A 22,318-nucleotide genomic window follows, 5' to 3' on the forward strand; every position below is an offset into this window, starting at 1 on the left:
GCTGGAGGTGAAAGTGGACAAGATTCAGAAACAAACCAGCTTTTAGTTCTCACAATAGGATTTGTGTGCATTGTAGAAAGCTGAATTCTATCAAAGCATCTGATGTTTATCTCATGTCTGAGACTAATGCAGCTGTACGAAATCTCATGTGTTGGCTGATTGCCATGACCTTAACCAGAGGGCTTTCAGGCTGAATTTAAATCTCTCATCCACTCAAAAGTCTCATCCATTCAGTAATACTTTGTGAGGTGCTGGTTTTTCCCTCGGGACCTTACAGAATCTGGGAAATTAGTGAAAGGAGTTCGGCAGAGCATATATTGGTTTCATATTTTCATAGGAGGCGAATCCTGAAGGAACGTGTGCCTGAGTAGGACAGTGCTCAGCCTTCTTAGGTGGAGCAGAACTCAGTGTGAAGTCGGGAAAGCGTCAATGAGGAAGAATTTTGATACACAAAATGAGGAATAATAATACCAATCCAGAAAGCAAACTACCAGGCTCTGACAGGCTCTTCAAATGAGTGAGCAAGGCCAGCCTTTACTGGACTGTGAGAATATTACACAAGATTTATCTTGCAGTTCTACTTCTTACTGCTTGAGTCACTGAAGGTATGTCTACTCAGGGTTTGGCAGGCAGATACGAACTTGCTCTGTCCACGCTCCAAGCTGGCTGGGTGAAAGCTGGCTCTGAATGGGAAGCTGTGTAGCCATCATTAGCATGTGGCTGAGCCTGAACTAGTAAGTCCTGCTGGGAAGCAGAATATATTAGCTTGGGATCAGCATTACAGGGCTGCAGTTACATGACTTTAGGATTAGAGGTAGACTCTATCTGGGCATCTTGGAGCACTTGCAGAGGGAATTGCATCTGTTTGTGAATCTGCCATGGAAGCGCACCCTGAATACGTTAGAAGTGTTAGCCAGACATGGTGATCTGGAAAAAGGGTGCCCAAAAGGCTGCCCATTCTTTTTAAAAAAACATCAAGTGAAATTGAGTGCCAAACTCAAGCTTTAACAATCTGCTTTCAGATGCTTTCTGTCAGGTCTGAGGCTTGATGTATGCTAATGTTAAAAGGAAAGACTTAAAACTGTATGTTTGAATGGAAACGCAACTGGTAAGTGGGAAGGGCTGTGCAGCCATGACAAATGAGCACCTTGCAGTAATATCTTCCTGAATTAAACATCACCCCCTATACAGTCCATTACACAAAGCACTTGCTCCCTTGTTTACAATGAATGGAAGGTGCTAATGACAGCTTATTTGTCTGGTGTGCTAGACTCCTAGGTCGCTTAGGTAGTTTTGAAGATGTTCTTTTTCAAACTACCTTCTGTAATTCCTCTCCATGCCTCTGATTTTCAGAAAAAAAAGGTGTTTCTAAATAAAATTCATGGGCATTTAAACTATTATTTTGTCTTTAGCCTCAGGAGTCCATTAGTTGCCATGTTCTTGAAGCAAATTAGTACAATGCATTCTGTAGGATATAAAACTCTTGCTAACTGTGGCAGTGGATCACTGCAGTCATTAGGTTAATACCAACTATATCATCCAGGATCCTCATCTGGTTTTACTGAGCTTTGTTAACGAAATGGAAATGTATGATTAAAGTCATCCTGTCTGTCCTTCTAAAGTTGTGCCTGTGAATGAGTCACTGTTTTACAAATGGGTGTTGCCAGACACTGATATTGAATACGGCTCCAGCCGTCAGAGCTCTGGGTCCAGCACTGCATTCTTGGAGTCCAGACTGGAACACTGAAATTCCCATTGAAATCTGTGGGAATTCTGTGTGGTCAAGGCCCAAGCTACCTTTATGGCTTTCTGTGGCAGCTTGGAGAATGATGTAGCTCAATGCAGTAGGCATCTAACAGCTTGGGGACTCAGTATGCATTTCATGGATCTCTTCACTTTGTCACTTGAAACCCAAGATGGAATTGAGGATATCGCATTCCACTTAAGCTCTGTTTGTCTGAGGTCAGTTGAATGCCCTCTACTGTCCCTGGATGTGATACCTTCTGCTCCACTGGCAGAGTTGCAGCTGTGGTTTCTGTGCTCACTGGGCACGAGAACTATTTGCACAGAGCAAGCCCCAGTGTGTCGGTCAGCTTGCCTGCCATGCCTGCTGCAGCAGCCCTGCCTGGCTGCGTGAAGGATGGAATGTGCTTTAACCTTTTGGCAGACATATAGCTGTTTGCATGCCCCAAAATAAATAGCTCCCAAAGATCTTCGGGTGGAGTTGCTCACAGAAAGCTCTGTCTTATGGGCAAGGTTGACCCAGTAGTTAATTTAGCTTGTTTGCTTCACATACGAGATAGGGTTTGAATAGTTCTGGCCTTGGGGAATTTCACATCTGGATTCAAACTCTTTATGACTACTGTCCCCTAATCTGTGCCATGGGCTGTTCCCAAGTCCCAGTTCTGTACTTTTCCAAGCTTTGTGTTTCATGTCATCCCCTCAGGGGCATTTGTAAAAGTGGGAGGGCCAGACTGGTAATTGCAAGAAAGAGAAGTATCGTCACTGACGTCAATGCAGCTCTGCCACTTCACATTTGCAAGGAATCAGGGATCAGACCCATCTACCAGTGTCACAGTCTGCTGGGGAGGAGGGGAGGCAGCCTGAGAAGTGTTGGGTTTGCACTTCACCAAGTGACAAACAGAGAATCTGAATGCAGTAGCCAGACACATTATAAAACAGGCTGTTGGAGAGACAGCTCTGTGTGGAGGCTTGAGTCTTGATTTACTCCTGGGCATTGTCCTGATATTCCATGGCTTTAAGACAATTTTTTAAAAACTTAATATACAGACTTCCATGAGGGTAATTGGCTGAGACCCCTTGTGTGGCTTCTGGGTGGTCCCATGTGACACAGGAGGCCAGTTGTGGGTATAGCTGCTTTTGTGCAGTTGAGTAAGGCTGTAGTGGAAAATCCAAGGTTGGTTGTTCTGTGTTACTAAATGTATGGTTACACATAGATTTGAGGTAATTTAAAGCTTCCAAATCCTTCACCTATCTCAGGATATCTTAATTATTTTTGAAAGCATGAGTTTAAGGGAATAATTCGGAATTGAAAGGAGGGGAGGCTGAAAGCTCTGAGTCAGGCAGAAGAGAGCCAGGGGTTTCTTGGGTGCAAAGGGGAGTAGAGGAGGGGGAAAAGGCAACTTGGTATTAACACACCCCTTCAGAGATCCACTAGTGCTGTTCCCAAAACTCTGCCAGTTTGGTGTATTTCTTCTCCTGTGCTTTTGCTCATCTGAACAATCTCTCCAGAAATCAGCTAGTGGGAGCACAGAAGTAATTCTCTTTGCCAGGTAAATGGGAACAATAGTGGAGTGGGAAAGAATGAATCATTGCCATTAACAAGAAGACTAAGGTTGCTCTCATCATCAACACAATGCAGTGTCTATTCTCAAATGTCAGTGCTAATAACTTACCATTTACAAATTAGATTTATCCCCCTCCCACACAAACCCACATAGTCCTTACTACCCTTCAAGTTTAGGTCATAGCTCCCTTTTTCTAAGGGCCACCAATAAAACCTTCAAAATCTATCTCCTCCAGTCTGGCTGCTTTCAAGATTGAATACTCCTCCCCTTTTCCCTTTGGGTTTTTGTTTTAGTTACAGCTACATCACCGAAAAATGTGGAAATGTCTTTGAAAGCCCATCTAAGGCCTTAATTATCCTTAACGTAAGAGGACCATTATCGTCTACAGATGAAATGAATAATACAACAAGTAAGAAAGATTCCAAAGTTTTGGTTACCTTAATAAATTCCTAAACGTGAAGGAACTCACAGATCTTTATCCAATGCAACCAGAAATAATTAATGCAGGTGGGAGTATCAAAAGCTTGAGTGTTTCAGCTGGCATCTTACAACATCTTCTGTTGAGACAGTGTTTTTCATCCAGCGTACTGATGGATTGTAACTATAGCTGCCCAGAAAAGATGTAACAAGGATGCCAGTTTCCTAGATAACCATCATGTAGGTGTAGAACATGAGATGCTGCTATTTCAGATGCACATCAGGGTATTAATAGCCTCCTTACTTTGAAAGTAATGGGCTTGTTTGAATTCCTAGTCCTGAAATATAGGAAACATTCAGGATATGTTTTTCAAGCAGGATGGCTTTTAAAGTGAAGTTGAAACAGGTAACTGGAAAAAAAGACACAGAAACAAATCTGAGACTGATTAGTGAAGTTCATTTAACAGATCCTGCTTGCCTAGTCCAACACAAGCAGTTTTTTATTAATTAATAAATCATTCTCTCTTTCTCTGTGGATTGAGAATTCTTCAAAGTGGTTTACATGCAGTTCTTAGCACAGCTGCTTGCTGGGGGTGTGTGCTCTGTGTGGGGGATCTATCAGCAGCCTGGCTACCTCTGTGTGATCTTGGGTAAGGCCTGGATAAAAATCAAAGGCCAGATTGTTCTGTTTTACCAAATATGTTGCCTGGGGCCTGCTAATTAATAGAATGTCTAGGAATGTCATACAACTATTGAAAAAAAAAAAAGCGTCACTTGAAAATTGCTATTGTTTTAATTGAATGTTGTCATTTTCACATAGTGACCGATATCTTAGCCTACCAGTCTTTTTGAAAGAGCAAACTGGAACATGGGAAAACAGGCCACTCATAGGGAAACACTGTCTGTTTTCAAGTTAATTTTTAACGTAGGTCTCAGAACCATAAATACTCCCACATGTTGACTAGGGGCCTTATCCTGAAATCCAAACTTGTGTTTCATTCTTATGAGCTATTCCATCATAAGTCAGTGCCGGAGGCTGACTGTAAACAGGGGTTGCAGAATTGGGCTGATTTTGACCTAGCAATAGAGCATAACTCTGGGAACGTTTGCTGGAGATATGGCACTTAGTAACATGGGCAGACCAGCTGGAACTCCGAGGTTGTGCATGGCAGTAGGCATGCAGGATTGTCTACCAGTAACTGTTTGCAGGATTGGGTGGTAGGTGGTCCTACTTTATTTGCTGTTTTAACAGAAGTCTGGTACTTGTTATGGAGTGAGTTAGTTCCTCTGGGAAAGGTGGGTGTAACTTGTTAGGACATGAAGGATAACTAACCTCAGACATTTGGGAAGTTGTGTGTGTGTTTTGATGCATATGATTTTGTTATGTAAAACAGTGAGGCTCACCCCCTTCTCTGCCTGATCGTGCCCTCTTGTGGGTTTCTGCACAGTTCTTTTGAAGGAGAAGGGTAGCTCATATGATGAGGTGAGAAAGAAGATGAGTGGAAATAGAAACCAGGAGGAATCAGGTCTTCAGATGAATAGTTATAAGGCCTTCTAGCATTCAAAATTTTTTTGTCCTGTGTCACTGGGCCTATAGGGGAAAGCATTAACATTATCTGAAGTTGCGTCTTGATTTTTACAGAATAATCTGGCCATGATTCAATTGTGCATGATGGGATACATTTTTTCTGATATCCCACTGGAAGTATTCCTTAAATACATCCCCATGCTGTCAGAAGACACTAAAATCCCTTTTTTCCCTCTCTGTATAGCTCTTGGATTGACAGCTGGTTTTCATATGATTTGCTTCTATCAGTGTGTTACAGCAAAGGTGTGTGCTTTGGGCCATGAGTATAATTTTGAAGGTTTCTTATATTGAAAATTCCCTCAGTTGGCACAGTGCTAGATTTTCTGGGCACTCAGCAAACACGATGACATTTTGGAGGTGGAAAGAAGCAATGGGGAATGAGGGGGAGTATCTTTTTATCTGTGAAATACAGTTGTAGTATCTCTGCAGCACTGTGCTTTAAGTACAGTATGCTGGTCTTGGCTTTTATGTGAGAGTTCTGGAAGAGTTTTGTGCACTGCACAGTCTGATTGACAAAGAGGTTTTCTGTCCTCACACGACCTCCTTTTAATTAAAAAAAAAATCAATAAAAGTTCAGCCACACAGCAAGGGATGAATTTAAAGACTGCACACCATGTGACAGTGGTAAAACTTTCATAATAGCCATCATATTTGTTGGTTTAAAAATCAACTTCATTGTCATAGTTAATAGTTTGCAGCTGCTGTAGAACAGAGGCAAATTGCTATGTATGTGTCAGTCTTAAATGCAAGTAAGATCCACTGACTAGGATGACTTGGTTAGTTTTTCCTATCTATTGGTAGTATTGCTGATCATCATCTCTACGCGATGAGAGGAATTCATTGCCACATTTCAGCACTGCTGAGCTGACTATGTGATCTTGCAAGTAAAATAAACTTGTTTTCAGTGGCCTGCCAAAGTATACTCCATGGCATCCCATTAAAAAGGCTTCCAGGGTCGTGTATAAGTAGGTGCAGTTCCCTTGCACATCTATGCAATATCACCAGCATTGATTTAGCTAGTAAAGATAAGTTACATGAAAAGTGTTAAAGAATTAAAATTTGTCACCTATCGTGAAGCTCAAGAGTAAAGGAAGCCTTGCTGGAAGATCACCTGGTAAGTTCTCTGCCAACTTAAAACTTATGAAAGTACTTGTAGTTTGCACCAAGTTCATATCAGATGGAAATGGGAAGTAGATAGAGCAATCCCTCTCCGTCATGCTGGTGATATGCAGAAGGTATGTAAAGTCAGAATGGTCCAGCTGTAGCAGCAGGCTGAGTGCAAGCAGAGGAGTATGTGAAGTGCATGCTGGTTATCCTGGACTAGGGACCATCCAAGAAAGCCTCACTAAGGCATTGGGAGTTGTGGCAATCACAGGGAAGTATGCCTAAAGGGAGGTGTTGTGCCTTTAGGCCGAGCAAATAGAGTGTTCTTTAGATTTAGGGAGATGCTACTTTACTCCTCCCTACTGTATCTGCAATTAGAGCAGGACTGAGCTTAAACTGTGGACCTAAAGCTACAGACTAAAATGTGAGGAGTATCCTTTTTGAGCTATCTCAGCAGGACAGTAGTTATTTAAAGCAGAGCATCCATTGGTGTTTTAGACACCTGTCTCTGCATGAAGAAGTCAGGGAGTTCAAGGAGTGCAGGTCAGGCTGTCCAGGATGCTGTGTTCTCATGGATGAAGTTTAGTTTTTCCATCAATAAAGTGAACAGTAGAGGAAGGAGAAGGTTTCAAATGACTGAGTTTACAAGAAGGCAGCGCTTTTAATGCTGAAGTCAAATACTCAGAGCCCAAAGGGTGGGAAAAACTCCCCAGGGAAGAGACAGCCCACACAGTCCTGCACTGGATTATTGCAGTGTAACTTCACTTATTTGGGTGAGTTTTCTGATGTGTTTCCTGGGACAGAACCTGACTCTCAGGTCTCATTTACAATTCAGAGAACTTCAGTTTGGCATTTCTGTGCACATTGTGTACTTGCAATAGTTTCAACTCTTGTTATCCCTTCAAGCTTAGTTAATTTGTCAATGTGCTAGTTTGTTTTATTTGCATAGAGACCATGACTAGCACTGAAGTCTTAAAGTAAACACATGTGATCTGTAGTTAATCTGTGCTTTCTTTTTCCCCTGGCCTTCCTGGTTTGTAGAAGTTGCTTTGTTTTACAAACGAATGGAAGTGTATACTGGAAGATGAGGGGAACCTCCAAAACACCCCGTTCAGCTTGTAGAGGGCTCTAGAAGAGTGGCTACATCGAGTCTGGAATTGCTTAAAAAATAGGTACATACTCCTATTCCTTAATCGTATTCCCCATCCTCTTGATGGAGTTTCCTAGAGGATGGAGGGACATCTGGACTGTGGATATGCAGTTAAAATAGTCAATTAACTGTAGGTACCGGCTTTACTTATCCTAAAGCATATGTGTAAAATGTCAGATGGACTCTGTTCATAGCAGTGCCTGTATCTATTGACTAGTTGGGAGACTGCAGTGAGATGTACACTCCCAGATTCTCTGTCATCTTCTCACAGTGGTGGAGCAGTTTACAGAAGTGGAGGTCTGTGTTTCATCTTCCTTCTCAGGTTGCCTTCCTTCTCTAAATATTGACAGGACTTCTCAGGGCAGGCATGAAGTAAGTCTGTTGAATATAAATTTTGATTTCTCTCATTATAGCTTTGCCTGGGACACCAAATAATCTACTGACATTTTGGAACTCCAGGAGAAAACCAGAATGTTTCCACCAGCAAAGGTCTCTTGGAATTGTTAAAAGAAGACTGGAACAGTGCTGGTTCTTGCACTTTCTTAAGGTATTTTTTCTCCTATCTGGTTTCCAAAGAGGAGTCTGATTTTCATTTCACATTGTCCCACCCCTGTGGCATTTTTGACATTGGCCAGAAATGAGAAGGCTTGATTTGGAAAGGTGTCATCAAAACAATGACTAGATATACTTGGAAGAAAAGTTTATTATTTGGCTTGCTGCCGCTGAGAGCTGCTAATTACCAAGCAATTATGACCAGACATAATTTTTCACTGTCTAAAGCCGCCTCTTGGGTTTAATATCTGTCTGAAAACAAAAGGCAGAAAATTTTTGTGGAGTTCAAAAGAGGCCAAGAGATGTATAAGTATTTCCTCAGGGCATCCTTTGCTACCTTGGGCTTCAAGGCCAGGAGTCTGGCTATCATTGCCTCCTTAGAAAGCATTCTTGGCTCCAGTTGTCTGATCCATCTTTTCTCTCCTGGCTTCTCAAATAATCAAACCATAAAACTAGTTTGGGAAATACATTTTGCATCTGTAACTCATGTGATCTTTGGATGCTTCAGGAGTCAAGACTCCACATGTATTTGCCACAGCTGAGGGCTGTGTGTTTGACTCAAAAATCCTTTTGCACACAAATTAGAGGGCAACCAGTGCAAAACAATGTGGTTAGAATGCATTAACTAAGCAGGAAGCATGGAGATCAGTCTCTGCTGTGTCAGGAAGCAATTTGTCTGTGGAAATGGCATGGCACAGTGCTTGGGAAGACAATGCTGCAAGCAATGTTCAGTAGGCTGGCTGCTCAAGAAGGTCCTACAGGGGCATTGTCAGTGAATCAATAGGCCTGATTTATCACTGTATTATATTAATTCTACTCCAGGGTCACTCCATTCAAGTCAGTGAATTTATCCCAGGGTAAAACTGGGGAAAAACAGTGCCTCATCCCTCTTGCCTTCTGCATGAATTGCTTGCACAGAGCCACATCAATAATTTCAGTTCTGTCCTCTTCAGGGCCCGGCTGTGACAAGGTGGGAGCTGGAAGCCTCTCAGCATTGCTTAGAGGAGTTGGGGTATAATCCTGGTACTGGCAGAAATTTCTGAACCCCAGGTTTGCTAGCTAATCCTTAAAAGTGGTTTCTGATGAGGATACAGTGAATCTTACAGTGTGGTTCTTGAGAAGTAAGGGGCTTTGAAAATAGGATTTACTGTTGGGATGGAACACCAGAGGCTGTCACAGCACTAAACTGAGAATAAACAGAGAAGAAAGCCTGCAAGAGAGTGCCATGCAAGTGGGTATAAATGAGGGAGGGAGTAAACTCTTGCCTCCAAACAAAGAGTTTGGCATTTGCCTGTAACAACATGCAGGTGCTTTGCCAGCATGAAGAATAGGATTGAGAACTGGAAATCTACGTCTCCATGTTCATCTTTCAGCAGGCTTCCAAGCATACACATTTTCATTCAAAATCACTACCAAGCTGTTTATGGCAGATCTGTGCCAACTGCACTGTTTTATGTAGCCATCTAAGCCAAATCATTGTGACCTGATGTGACTCAGTTTTTTTAAAAGGGTGCGCCTTCAGAATTCTCATTTTCTTCAGTTCAAAGTGAAACACTGGGAAAAGTATTGGAATGGATCTGAAAACAGTGAAGCATTCTTATGCAGAGGCAAGAGTGCCATTTAGGCAAACACTAGAAGAAAATCTGTCTCAAGTGTGTTTTTTGAAATGAGTCTGAAATGTTCGTTGGAAAAATATCAGGAATCTTAGACTTAAGTAAACTAATTCACATGCTCTGACTTTGCCTATATCTGTGGTATTGGGAAGTGTAATAGTAGATTCCAAGTGCTTTGTTCCTGAAATTTTAGTTAATTTTCTGTTATCTGCGTGTACACTTATTTAAGAGTGTATGTAAGGTCTGTTTTTTTCTGATTCCTGCCCCTCCCCACGTTTCTCCTTCTCCATATTTCTCTGAATATGTGTCTTACAAGTCTGTGTGAATTTAAAACCTGTTAGAGATACGGAGAACAATTCAGTGAAAAATATTTTAGTCAAATATGCTATTGTTTTTCTTGGATTATAGAATATACCTTATTTATGTATTCAGCTGTATAGATATATTCTCACACATAGGTAATAAGTGATTATGCATTTTATTCTTGTTTCGTCAAATACTACCGACAAGTCAACAGTAAAATTTTGCAAAGTTCTTCAAACTGAGGTCAAATGCTTTCAGGCTTTTAAATCCTCTTGGTCAGTGTAAGGTGCTTCAATACTTAGTTGAAATTTGTCCTCTTTATCTTTGGTACCTCTACCTGGTTTTAGCTTCATCTGAGATGGGACTGAACATTTTATTGTTGTTCAGAATTTATAATTAGCAGTTGGCTTTCTGTGCAATACCACTTACCAGTGGTGCTGGGTTGATTTGTTTTTCAGCGATTCCCACTACAACAGATACAAATAAAAATGGCTGGGTTTTTTTTCCCATGCCAGCCTGAGAGTTGGGTTGTGGTTGTTTTAGGTACAGTAGTTGATGAGAGACTTCCTTCTGATGAAATTAGATTAAATAGCATAATTGATGAAATAAGATTACCCCAAATGACCTTTCAGCCTGAATCTTTATTTGAATGGGAAAAAGATTTTTTTGAATGTACTTCCAGATAGTATCTATATTTCTTAGAAACTTGCAGGGCTTTTTGTGGGAAAACCCCAAACTATTTTTGTGTGGCTTTGGCCAAAAATGTTTGGTTTTCTCTTACCAAATTTCAAAAATGTTCAATAGTTGGCTTTTCTGAAAGAAAGGCAATACTATCCAGAAAGAAAAATACCCATTTTCTTTCTAGCACTGCTTTTTTTTTTCTCCCCACATTTCTGACAAGCAAGAGTACAAAAGTACCTGAAAGTACAGCTGTTGTATCTGACATTTCAAAGTAAAAAAAAATTAAAATAAAATTACAGTCTTTGAGTTTTCACCTGCTGCAGCACCAGTCAGTGCCAATATATTAGGCTCACAGTTTCACATAAATGCAAACACAGATTATTGTTTCTGCCGCTGCATCATTGCAAATACCATTCTGGCTTATTGCCATCGATACCGGTCACTGAGGGACAGAGGCTGTGGTTGCCTAAATTACCTGTACTACTGCCAAAAGGGGGTCAGCTGCCCTTTTCATATCCCTCCCTTGTGATTGCTTGAGTGTTCATGTTGGTGCAAAAGGTGTCAGATGAGGAAACTGCCAACAGAAAACTAATGAGAAAAAAGGAAAGTTAATGTGGGCATGAGGGAGTGGCATGAACAGGTAACAGAGACCATGTGTTTCTAGTTGAAGTATAAATTTATATTGCTTGGAAATTGCAGTGCACAATAAATTGGTGTTATGTGCTTGAGATTATGCAGTCTTGGTGCCATGGTGAATTACAAATGTTCAGTTGTATGGGGCAGTTCTGTTCGAAAACATGGTTTGGACTATAGCTGCCGGATAGATTCAGCAGGTCAGCATAAAAGGATTACCCTGATCATGAATCTTACTTCTGTGTGAGTGAGAGAGGTTGTGAAGTTGAGGGTACAGATGGGGATATTCCCCCTAGATTTCTGCCTTCCCGTGTCCTTTGGTTCCTATAGAGGCTGCCTGGGCATATTTTTGCTAGTCTGTATTGCCCTTCTTAGACAGGTGGAGGGGATGCTTGGGTGCTTTTTTTCCCCATTCTTGTCGCAGTATATTGTGGGGATACTTTTACAGAGCCTGAATCTGCTGTGCAGAAGGTTAGAGTGCAATATTGCTGCTATTCTTATTTTAAATCAAGGGATTGAATCCTCTGACTTCCCTAAATCAGTGTTGGAGCCTTCAGTTATGACTGAAATGAAGATGAAGGCTTAAATGCAGGGATTAGATAGTTAAGATGTGGGTTTAGAAAATACTCCATTTTGCCATCAGATAATTTCATGATATTTCTATAAAGAAGGCTTTTCAACAAAAACTGGAAGGAATTCAGCCATGAGGAATTCCAGCAGTGAGAATTTGAGATGTTTGGGAAATCAGGAGCAAACTGAAACTGAGGTCTTAGAAATGGTGGTATTTTTTTTTCTGGTGCCAAAAAGCAAGCCAAGTTATTTTGTCCTGAATAATCTGTAGATTTAATCTTTCTTGAAGTGCCCAAGGGGTTCTCTGACAGAGTTTTGGAATCTGTGATTCTACTTGGTGCTGTGTTTTACAGCTTCATAACAAAACTCTGAAGTCGATTTCTGCAATGGATAAAGTGGAGTTCAGTATATATTTGATCTCTTTTAATAAGTAGAAACCTTAACCATTGTGTAAATAAAGACTCAGCCCAGTGTGACTATACCTAAAAAAACATATAAATTTATTGGATTGTGGAAGTAGTGTATCTTGTATCTTCTTCACTTATTAAAACATAAGGCCTTAATTTCAGAGCTAAGAATAAGAAAGATGACAAAGAATAAGACTGGATTGGAAACTATGCAGCCTGTGCCTAACTCCAGTGAAAATAGTTATGGTTGAGTCATTTTGATGAAAGCATGTACAGCCAATGATCTAGAATTCAATCAATACGTATATTTAAACATATGGAGGCAATGATTACCTGAGGAATACATGAGAACAGCATTTTAAGCTGCATAACTTTTTCTCATTTACCATGAAAATGTATACTATTGTATAGATTTTGTTCCTCTTTCCCACAGCCTAAGAAATGTTGAGGCCAGAAACAGCTTATTCTTTAACTTCCCATTGGCGACTGAACATGGCATGTCTATCTTCAAAATCCAGCCTTTCTCCAGCACATCTGCCAGTAGTGGACGTTGACCTTCTCTTTCCTGCTGTGGGCAGACGTCATTCAGTTCAGGAAATATCAGGGAGATGACACAGAGCTGGCTTGGCTCAGCAGCTGTGACCCTACAAGACATGGTCTTGAAAATCTTACTGTGCTATAAAGCCAGGATCTCTGTCCGGACATTTCCATTGCATGCAGTCTTTTGGCATGTTTAGCAAGGTTAGTGACAATTTAATCTTTGCATTCTCCTTGTCTTTTATCTATACATGGGACTAATCATAGGAAAAGCTAACAAGCATATATATAACAGATATTTTGAAATTTTGATGTCTCTGAGGTATCTGCGTAAACGAAGGTAGGGCAAAATTTTGTATGGAGAGGTAATGCCTTTTGCTAGGAGAAATGGTAGAACTGGAGAGAAACAGAAACTCTCACATGATGAAAACTTGTCACTTTTTTCCCAACCTGCTTCAGTTGCTCTGGTGATGTCTGCAGCAATGTAAATCACTATTTTATTTTATTTTTTGTTATTATTAATGACTTATTAAGTTTAAAGGCAGAACACAAAATAATTTATCTATCTGCATTGTGTGGATGTTGTAACATGAGTCTATCCTACGGGCTATGCTCTTCTGGAATCTGACACTGGGTTTTATTTTGTGTATCTATCATTAAAAGTATTTGGAATAAAAAGCAAGAATTTTGGGACTGTGGTCCCAATTACTAGGTATATATATATACTTGAGTGTGTATTCAGGTGAGGATGAAACATATGAACAGTGTGATATATGTATTAGTTTCCCTTATTTTGGGAACTACCTGAAGTTATGTGCCTGACCCCACCACTACTGTGTGCCATCATAGAAATCCTGGTTCACTGAAGTGTTAAGTCCACTGCTATTCAGGAAACTGTTTCTTTGAATTCCGTGTTCTCTGGTTTTAATAAATCTTGGTTTTGGCTAGGATCACTCTTGACTAGGTAATTTTACAAAAATGTCTGTAGAATGCTGAGAAGCTCATCAGCTTTATGAAGAAGACCTTAAGAGTTTCCAGAACTGTAAAGTTTCTCTCACTAGACAGGAAAGAGATTATTCTGTTATGGTTTAGTAAATTTTGCCTGCCATCAGGCTACAGTGAACAAATAAAAAAAATGAAGAAGCCCACAGACTAAGAGAAGGCTGAAAGCTAGTGCTGGTGGGTGGCAATATAATATAAAACAACATGAAAAATGTCTAATTTATGCTTGGCTGAGCACCAATAAACTCTTGCAGTGCAAGAGGAATGCCATCCCTTAGCCATCATGTCAGATGGAGCATTAGTCACAAAAGGAGCTATGTGACTTGCTGCTAATATCTGCATAGGGGAAATCCTCAGAGGATTTGTTAGGATGCATCCATGGCAGGCTGGACTTGCCAGAGCTGTGTGGAACCACTTGAGCATCTTGGAAGGGCAGCGCTTCATGTGCAGTAAGATAACTCTGGCCTTAGAAAAAGCCATGAGAAATGCTGTACTCCTGTGTTGCAGGTGGCATTTCAAATGCTGCGATATCTGGGTGCCAAAACACTTAGAAATGTCCCTATAGGTTTAATCCAGAAATCTGGGTTTGCCAATTACTGTCACAGATAAGGTCTTTCAGCAGTCTTGTATTTCTATTAGCAACACTGTAGCAGAAATACAGCCACAATATAGCAACACTGAAGCAGAAATATACCAACAATATAGCAACATTGTAGCAGAACTCTAGCTACAATACAGCAACATTGTAGCAGGAATATAGCAACATTGTAGCAGGAATATAGCTACACTAGAACAACAATGTAGCAGAAATATACCAACAATATAGCAACATTGTAGCAGAAATATAGCAACATTGTAGCAGGACTATCGCTACAATGGAACAACAATGTAGCAGAAATATACCACAATATAGCAACACTGTAGCAGAAATATAGCAGCATTGTAGCAGAAACTCAGCCACAATATAGCAACACTGTAGCAGAAATAAAAGACCAAGCACTTTCTTGACAGTGACTAAGACAGAAACTAATGGCTTCAGAAAGTGAATATAAAAGCGTTCTTACTCTTGTTACATAAAAGGCAACATGTCTTTCTATCTGTTAAAAAAAAATCTCCAAATAAACACAGCTGTTGAATATCTTGAAGAAAACAAATGTCGTCTTCATGTTTTGTGTTCTATGGCTTTAGTATTTCAGCCTCATCACATAGTAGCTGATAGGCATTTATCACTAGGGCAGATTGCATGGTGTGCTTGAAGGTGAAGTTTAATGCATAGGAAGTATCTCTTCTAGTGGCTACTTGTACCCTTTTTGACAGACATTTGTATGGGGTAGAACGCAAGGCATAATTTCTAGCAGGTTTTTCAGTAGTGAGACAACATCAAATTCATAACTTTATTAAGACTTTCATTTCTCTGTGACCTGATCCTGATAGAACCAGATAGGGTTCAGGTAGGGTTGTAAGTAGATGCATAGGTTGTAGGACATTTAGGCAACCCGATATGCATGTGCAATATAATACATGATGTATGTGAACGGGAATGTATGTGTGACTGTCACATATAAGGAGACTGACATTTCTTAAAACGTAATAAGTTAGAAGTAAATCTCAGTTCTTTTCTCTTATGTATCTACTTGAGTTTAGTCACTTACTGAATTTTCATGTGAATTTAAATAAACAAATAAGACTTTATTTGTGCTTGGTAGAAAGCTCCAGCCTCTTCTGTCCAGTGAAAACTTTGCCATTATGTCTTTATGAATATCTAATGTTTCACTTTATTTGCTGAACTAGAAAATGAAAAAAAAAATATATCTGTTTGACAGTGAATTTTTTTTTATCCCACTACAATGAAAAATCTAAATGTACTGCAAATAAAATATTTTTTCTGCTTAAATTAAACATTCAATGCCCAAAATACTTAATTTCATTTAATTTTTCTAAATCCTCTCTTTAACATTGAGTTATTAAATTTAGGTATATATTAAGAGAAAATAATTCTTTTGAAAAAAAGACCAAACAATTTTGTGGAAAAAATATTCAGACAAAACATTTAAATATTTTCAAGTCTTTTATGTCCCTTTGCTATCATCCCAGCTACATTTTCCACTAAATAAACTACAGAATGCTTTTTTAGGTTGATTTACAGGTGATTCCTTTAACTGTCCTGGTCATTTTCTGATAGCTTCTTATTGTGGTGTGGTATGTTTTGCAAAGTTTTCAGAGAATTGTGGTGCGTACATTTTGTGCACCTGAAAAATAAATAAGGATAAGTACATGTGAAGGCCCTTTCTGATCTATGGTTGGTGTAGGCTGCTGGTTAGGCTTGTTTTAATCTTGAAAATCTTAAGTTTCCACAGGGTAAATGAATGAACCTTCGGGCTTGGTTTTCTCGGCTTGGAAGGAAACCAGACCAACACTGTGTTATAGTGTCCTGTCTCCACTACAGTTCAGGTCCCCATTTACATTAGTTGACTCTGGGAAGTGTGAAGTGCTTGAGAGGATTAGAGGAGGCAGAAGAAGAGGAATTTGAAGCATGTATTGACTAAGAAAGGCTGCCTGAGGAGAGAGATTTTGGAGCTTGTGTTTATAGACAACTGCGTTGTGGATTTCATTTGAATGGGCTGGTTCATAAACCTCTGTAGCCTGGAATGCAGGACCCATTTGAATGGGTCTGAATTTCAGTGCAAATGTTTTACCCAGCTGCTAAGATAACACTTCAAGAGTTAGTGGTAAAATAAATTTTTGGTTTTACTTGTAAAGGTTTAATTTAAATTGACAAGCACACTTAAAATTGCAGATGGGCTCAAGCTGAAAAGTAGATGTGTGAAGCCTTTCCAAGTTTAGGCAGGTTGGGATCCAAACCTTCTCCTACCGTTCTGGCTTTTTGTTGCTTTTAAATTCCTCTTTGGTTCTTTAGTGTGTCTTCTGTAAATCTAAGATGGTAGGAACAGCTGGTCACAAGGGATTTCTAATTGTTTGGGTGGATATTTCATGAGAACTCACTCTCTTCTCAGCTTGAGCCTTGACTCCTAAGCCAAACCTGGTGTCTATAGATGCCTAAATGCTTTCTTCTTAGCCCATACCTACAGCTAGGACAAGTTCAATTCTGCTAAATTTTCCAGTATACAACCAAAATACATCTCTTTCCAAACACTTTGCTTGAATTATTTCACAGTGAGCCTGGTCTACTCTCATCCCCAGTGTGATGACTACCAGTGAAGGGGCCTCAACAGCTGCTCCTTCTATTTTTGGATAGGGCAGAAAGATTATTATTGTTATACACATATAACGCCATTCGGAATGCAACTCTTCATGCTATAGGACTGGCAATCCTGTGAGTGCTGCCTTTCTTATTGAGCAGTATTGGAGCAGTAAGTAAAATTTGATCCAGTAGCCAGAAAGACTGTAACTTATGGAGTGAAACGCACAAAAGCTTGTTTTGATTTCAGTATTCCTCATTTGACAAGTGTTTACCTAGCTAGTGCATAGTCAAAATGCATTGTAAGTTTCTGCAACCCCATATATTTCACGTGTCAAAATTCCCATGAAAACAGATAACCAAAATCTGAAATTTCCAGATGGACAGCTGTACTGCAAGCAATCTACCCATGATTCCAGTTTGAAAATGCTTTACATTACTTGTTACAATACAATCACGTCTCAAAATATTAGGACTTGTATCACAGCAGACTTGCTGTAATCATGAAAAGAAGCTTAGTGTCTGGTGAGATAGGTTATGTATTTTGATTTTGATGGATCTGATTTTATGCAGTCCTCCGCATTGCCTTAGATGCCCTGCCAGATGAAAACAGTACAAAATGTTTCCTGATGAGCCCAACACAGACGGATAGATCAAAAATGTCCTTGGCGGTGGGAGCCTGATGTATTCATGTTCTGGTGTAATAGGGAAGAATGCTGTTGACTACATTTCCTGTGACTTATCTTCTAAACTTCTTGCATTTTTCCATGAGTCCATAGAGAAGCAGTCTGAATGCCCAGAGCTTGATTTTTCTGAGAAAGTTGTATGTGCCCTCTAGTTGTCTTTGTGATTTTAAGTACTTCAAAGTGCAGTCTGAAGTTAAGTGTGATAGTTGTAGCTCTGTGTGGTTTGAGAGGTGGTTTACAGATACTTAAGATCTCAGGAGTGGACCTTAAAAGGGTAGATACCTGGAAGTGGAAAGTGTAATCAATTTATGAATCTTTTTTCCTTCCTCCTTCATTCCTATCCACCTGTGTATCTCACATGTGCATACTTAGTATAAATGCAGAAATACACATGTAATGTGCAAGTTCCATATTAACTCTTTCATAGAATCACAGAATCATTTAGTTTGGAAAAGACATTAGAGATCATCAAGTCCAACCATTAACTCAGGACTGCCAAGTCCACCACTAAACCGTGTTGTGAAGCACCGCATCTATGCATTTTTTGAACACCTCTAGGGACAGTGATTCCACCACCTACCTGGGCAGCCTTTTCCAATGCTTCAAAAACCTTTCAGTGAAAAAATTTTTCCTAATATTCAATCTAAACCTCTTCTGGTTTAACTTGAGGCTATTTCCTCTTGTCCTGTTGCTAGTTATCTGGGAGAAGAGAGTGTTAAGAACCCCCCCATGACCCTCCTTTTTTCCAGGCTAAACCCCGGTTCCCTCACCTGCTCCTCACAGGACTTGTTCTCTAGACCCTTCACCAGCTTCGTTGCCCTTCTCTGGACCCACTCCAGCACCTCTACATACCTCTTATAGCGAGGGGCCCAAGACTGGACACAGGATTCCAGGTGCGGCCTCACCGGTGCCGAGTGCAGGGGGACGGTCACTGCCCCAGCCCCGCTGGCCACACTGTGTCTGACACAAGCCAGGACGCTGTTGGCCGCCTTGGCCACCTGGGCACGGTGCTGGCTCATGTCCAGCCATCACCCAGCACCCTGAGGCCCCTTTCCACCGGGCAGCTTCCCAGCCTCTGCCCCAGCCCGCGGCGCTGCCTGGGGCTGGTGTGACCCTGCAGGACCCGCACGGAGCCGGGTGGAACCTCCTACAACTGGCCTTGGCCCGTGGATCCAGCCTGTCCCCATCCCCCTGCAGAGCCTCCTGCCCTCCAGCGGGGCAGCGCTCCTGCCCAGCCCGGTGGCCTCTGCAAACCGACTGAGGCTGCGCTCCATCCCCTCGGCCGCATCGTCGATAAAGAATCAAACAGGACTGGCCCCAGCGCTGAGCCCTGGGGAGGACTCATTTCCAAATGAGTTACACAAGCTTTGTAAGTCCTCTCATTATCTAGAATATTCAAACTATTTTTTTGTGTAGATTGGAGAGGGAGTTTTTATCAAGATGACAATTTTGAATTTAATTGAGGTCAGAAGGTCATAGAGGCAAGCACTGAGGTTCTGACCCTAGTCATGAAATTTCATTAGCTTATATAATTTTGTAGATTATTGATGAGAATATTTTATAAATAGCTACCTGAATTTTAGATTATATCTTTCCTATTTCTCTATGAGCTCAAGGCCGAGATTTCTTATGATTATGTCAGCTTTACATCATTTTCTTTGCTGATTTTAGTCCTCATATCTGGAGTACAAAGGAAGATGCCTATTCCATATTGAAGAGAAAAGAGCTACATTCCACTGGAGCCTCAGTCTACATCTCCTCTCTTGTCCTGGTGCAACAACAGCCACTAGCCCTACAGTCAGGGAAAGCTGAAGTATCCCCAAGCCCATCCACCAAAATGAATAGCTGAAATTGAGAAGAAATTCCGTTCTGACCCCATACTCAAACCCAGTTACCTTATTTCCTGAAAAATACAATTTTGTTGCTGAATTCATTGTTCTATCTTGCATACCTGCAGAAATTAGGTGGTCATAATTCAGTGGCCATAAAATGGATTCATTCATTTTAAAAGTCCACTGACTGAGTGACAGCTAGCAGTAGTACATTCCACAGGTCCACCACAGATAACACAGAGAAGTCTTTAGTGTTTTTAAACTTCGTAACATTTTTGACAATAAAATCTAAAAGAAAACTTCACCCCCACACAGAGTTGCATACAGTATTGGGCTTGGCTGTGAGAGAGAGGAGAAAGACGCACATGATATGTAGTTTTTCTGTTACCTTTTAAACACAGCCTAAACTATGTATGTCAAAGCAAACACCTATTTTCACCTCTGCTTTCTAGATGTGACCCTTTTGTTTTATTTAATGTTCATGTTTTAAACAGAGAATGGGAGGAAGAAAGAAAGAATGGACTGAAAAAAATGTAATATGCATTTTGAAAAGCCAGTGCAATACTATTTGGTGTTACATAGATTTGGTTCATATTCCCAGATTTTCTGTAGTGTAGGTCTTGTGGGTGTTATTAAATATAGTCCAAAAAATCAAACAAAGCCAACATATTAAACTATGTCTTACCCTGATATAAATCAGTACAGCTTTGTACAGCATATAGAGAACTAAGAATTAAGTATATGCTAATTTACACATATATTAATTGTCCTGTATGAATAGTTTGGTATCTATTGATGAAAAACTGCATCTCAGATATGTTTAATAATTATATGTGGACATTGAACAAGGGAAGGTTTTACTGGATCATTGTCTTCAGTCTCCACTGAGGATGAACTGCATCACATAAACCCATTCCTAACCTTACTATCTTTCATCATTAGCCAAAGAATTAACTTTTGCTCCTGCACTTCTTTCAGGAAGCTGTTTTAAGACTTTACGCAGCTAATTGTACGGAAACTTGTTCTTTTTTCTTTCCTAAATTAATTCAGGCCACTTTGTTCCCCTCCTGACGTGATCCTCTAGTTAGTCCTCCAGTTCTTATCTCATGCTGGCATAATTAACGGAGAGCAACCACATTTTGTCCATACTCCCATCTTTGTCTCTCCAGCCAAAGGAGACTCAGTTCTCTGCAAGGATAACTAGCCTTTCTTTCTACCTGTTCTCATAGGAGTTCAGTTTTGTACAAAACATAACACAGAGAGCTATCTGCAGTTGTGACCTTGTATAATGATATTAATATGTCCCTATTTCTATGGGAAATATTTTGCTTTTCCTGTGGGCTTGTATCACACTCCACTTTATCATCATACTGATGACTCATAACAATCTTGTGATTAAGTTATATGCCCAGGTCTTTTGCTTGGTCTGTCATTTCCAGCTGACCAGAACCTTTCTTGAAATGGTACTTATTAGTCACAGTACACTTGGTGAAGAAATATGTTGGCTATCACATTCAGGAATAAATAGGTCCTACCATATTCGGTAGCATGTTTTTTTCCAGTCCATGTCTGGGAAATTGATGTGTCCACACAATGATACAGTTTCTGATAGCCGTTTTCTCTCCAACAACATTTTAATGATGTCCTCATCCAGGTTCAAATTTGACCCATGTAAGGGAATGACAAACTTCTGACCCTAGTTTATTTTACAGTCCTTCATTCAAATTGATTTTGACCTTAAAAGCTTCAGTTTTATCCATGTTATTGCAAATTTTTACTTGCAGAAGAGGTCTTTATTAAACTATGGCAGTATTCTACTCCTGATTTTATTCCTAGCTTTTAGAATAGTATCATGTATTTCAATATCCATGTTCCAATTGTGACTGATACTCCACCATGTCGTGTTAGGCTCTGCTATCTGATTTCACGTCCTGCTCTGTTGGTTCCACTTCCTCTGGTTTGTAACCTTGCCACCTTTCATTGGTTTCCAAACAGCTAAGTTGCCTCTCTGTTACCTCACCCACTTCAACTTAATCATGTATAATCCTTTCGGTAACCGAACTGTCTCCATGACTACTCCTATATCCTGTGCTTATACTTCTCTCTCTACTGCTTGTGCTGATTTTTTTTTTTCTTTTTACTGAACCTTTAAACTGCTTTTCTTTTGCCTATGTAATAAAATCAGGCTCGGAGAGTTGAACATGACTCTTTTCCAGTCTTCTTCCTTGGGCCTCTTAGTTTAAAACTCTTCTGAATGCTTATGCCAGCTTGAATCCTACAAAATCAGTCCCTCAGGTAGTCAGGTAGAGGCCATTTTAAGTGGCTATTTTCACACAATTCTGCCTTGTATATTTAATTTATTGTATTATTTTATGTAGAGTATTTGTCGAGTCTGAATCATAAAAATGATGGGGGGGGGGTGTTGGTTTTTTGTTTTTTTTCTATGGCAGGAGGTTAAAATATTTGTAGGAATATTATCATTTACCATAAAAGGATGTAAACAACTGATTCCCTCCAGTTCAAGAAATAGCCCCTGTAGAAAGTGTACAAATTCAAGAATCTTGATTTGGCAGCAGAGTTATTCAATGCAAATCTCATGCAAGCCACAAAGCCATTTTGGCTGCCACTTCTCAGAAAGCTGCTTGTGAATGTAGAGAGACTGATGAATCTTCTCCTTCCCATCATCCTGATCCAAAGAAATGTCCGTATGGAAATGCATCTAGAGACACATATAAT

At 40.2% G+C, this 22,318-nt stretch overlaps 1 long non-coding RNA gene across 2 annotated transcripts in view; it reads left to right on the top strand.

The window, feature by feature from the left end:
• LOC121091759 overlaps nt 1-22,318 on the top strand; it is a 166,996-nt gene that overhangs the window by 103,888 nt on the left and 40,790 nt on the right. For both annotated transcript variants that reach the window (XR_005829030.1, XR_005829031.1), the window contains 2 exons: nt 7,981-8,114; nt 12,760-13,067. This is a non-coding gene — a long non-coding RNA (uncharacterized LOC121091759). The remainder of the gene's footprint in view (nt 1-7,980; nt 8,115-12,759; nt 13,068-22,318) is intronic.

Source organism: Falco naumanni, chromosome 7 (genome assembly GCF_017639655.2).
Source record: "Falco naumanni isolate bFalNau1 chromosome 7, bFalNau1.pat, whole genome shotgun sequence".
Taxonomy (NCBI): domain Eukaryota; kingdom Metazoa; phylum Chordata; class Aves; order Falconiformes; family Falconidae; genus Falco; species Falco naumanni.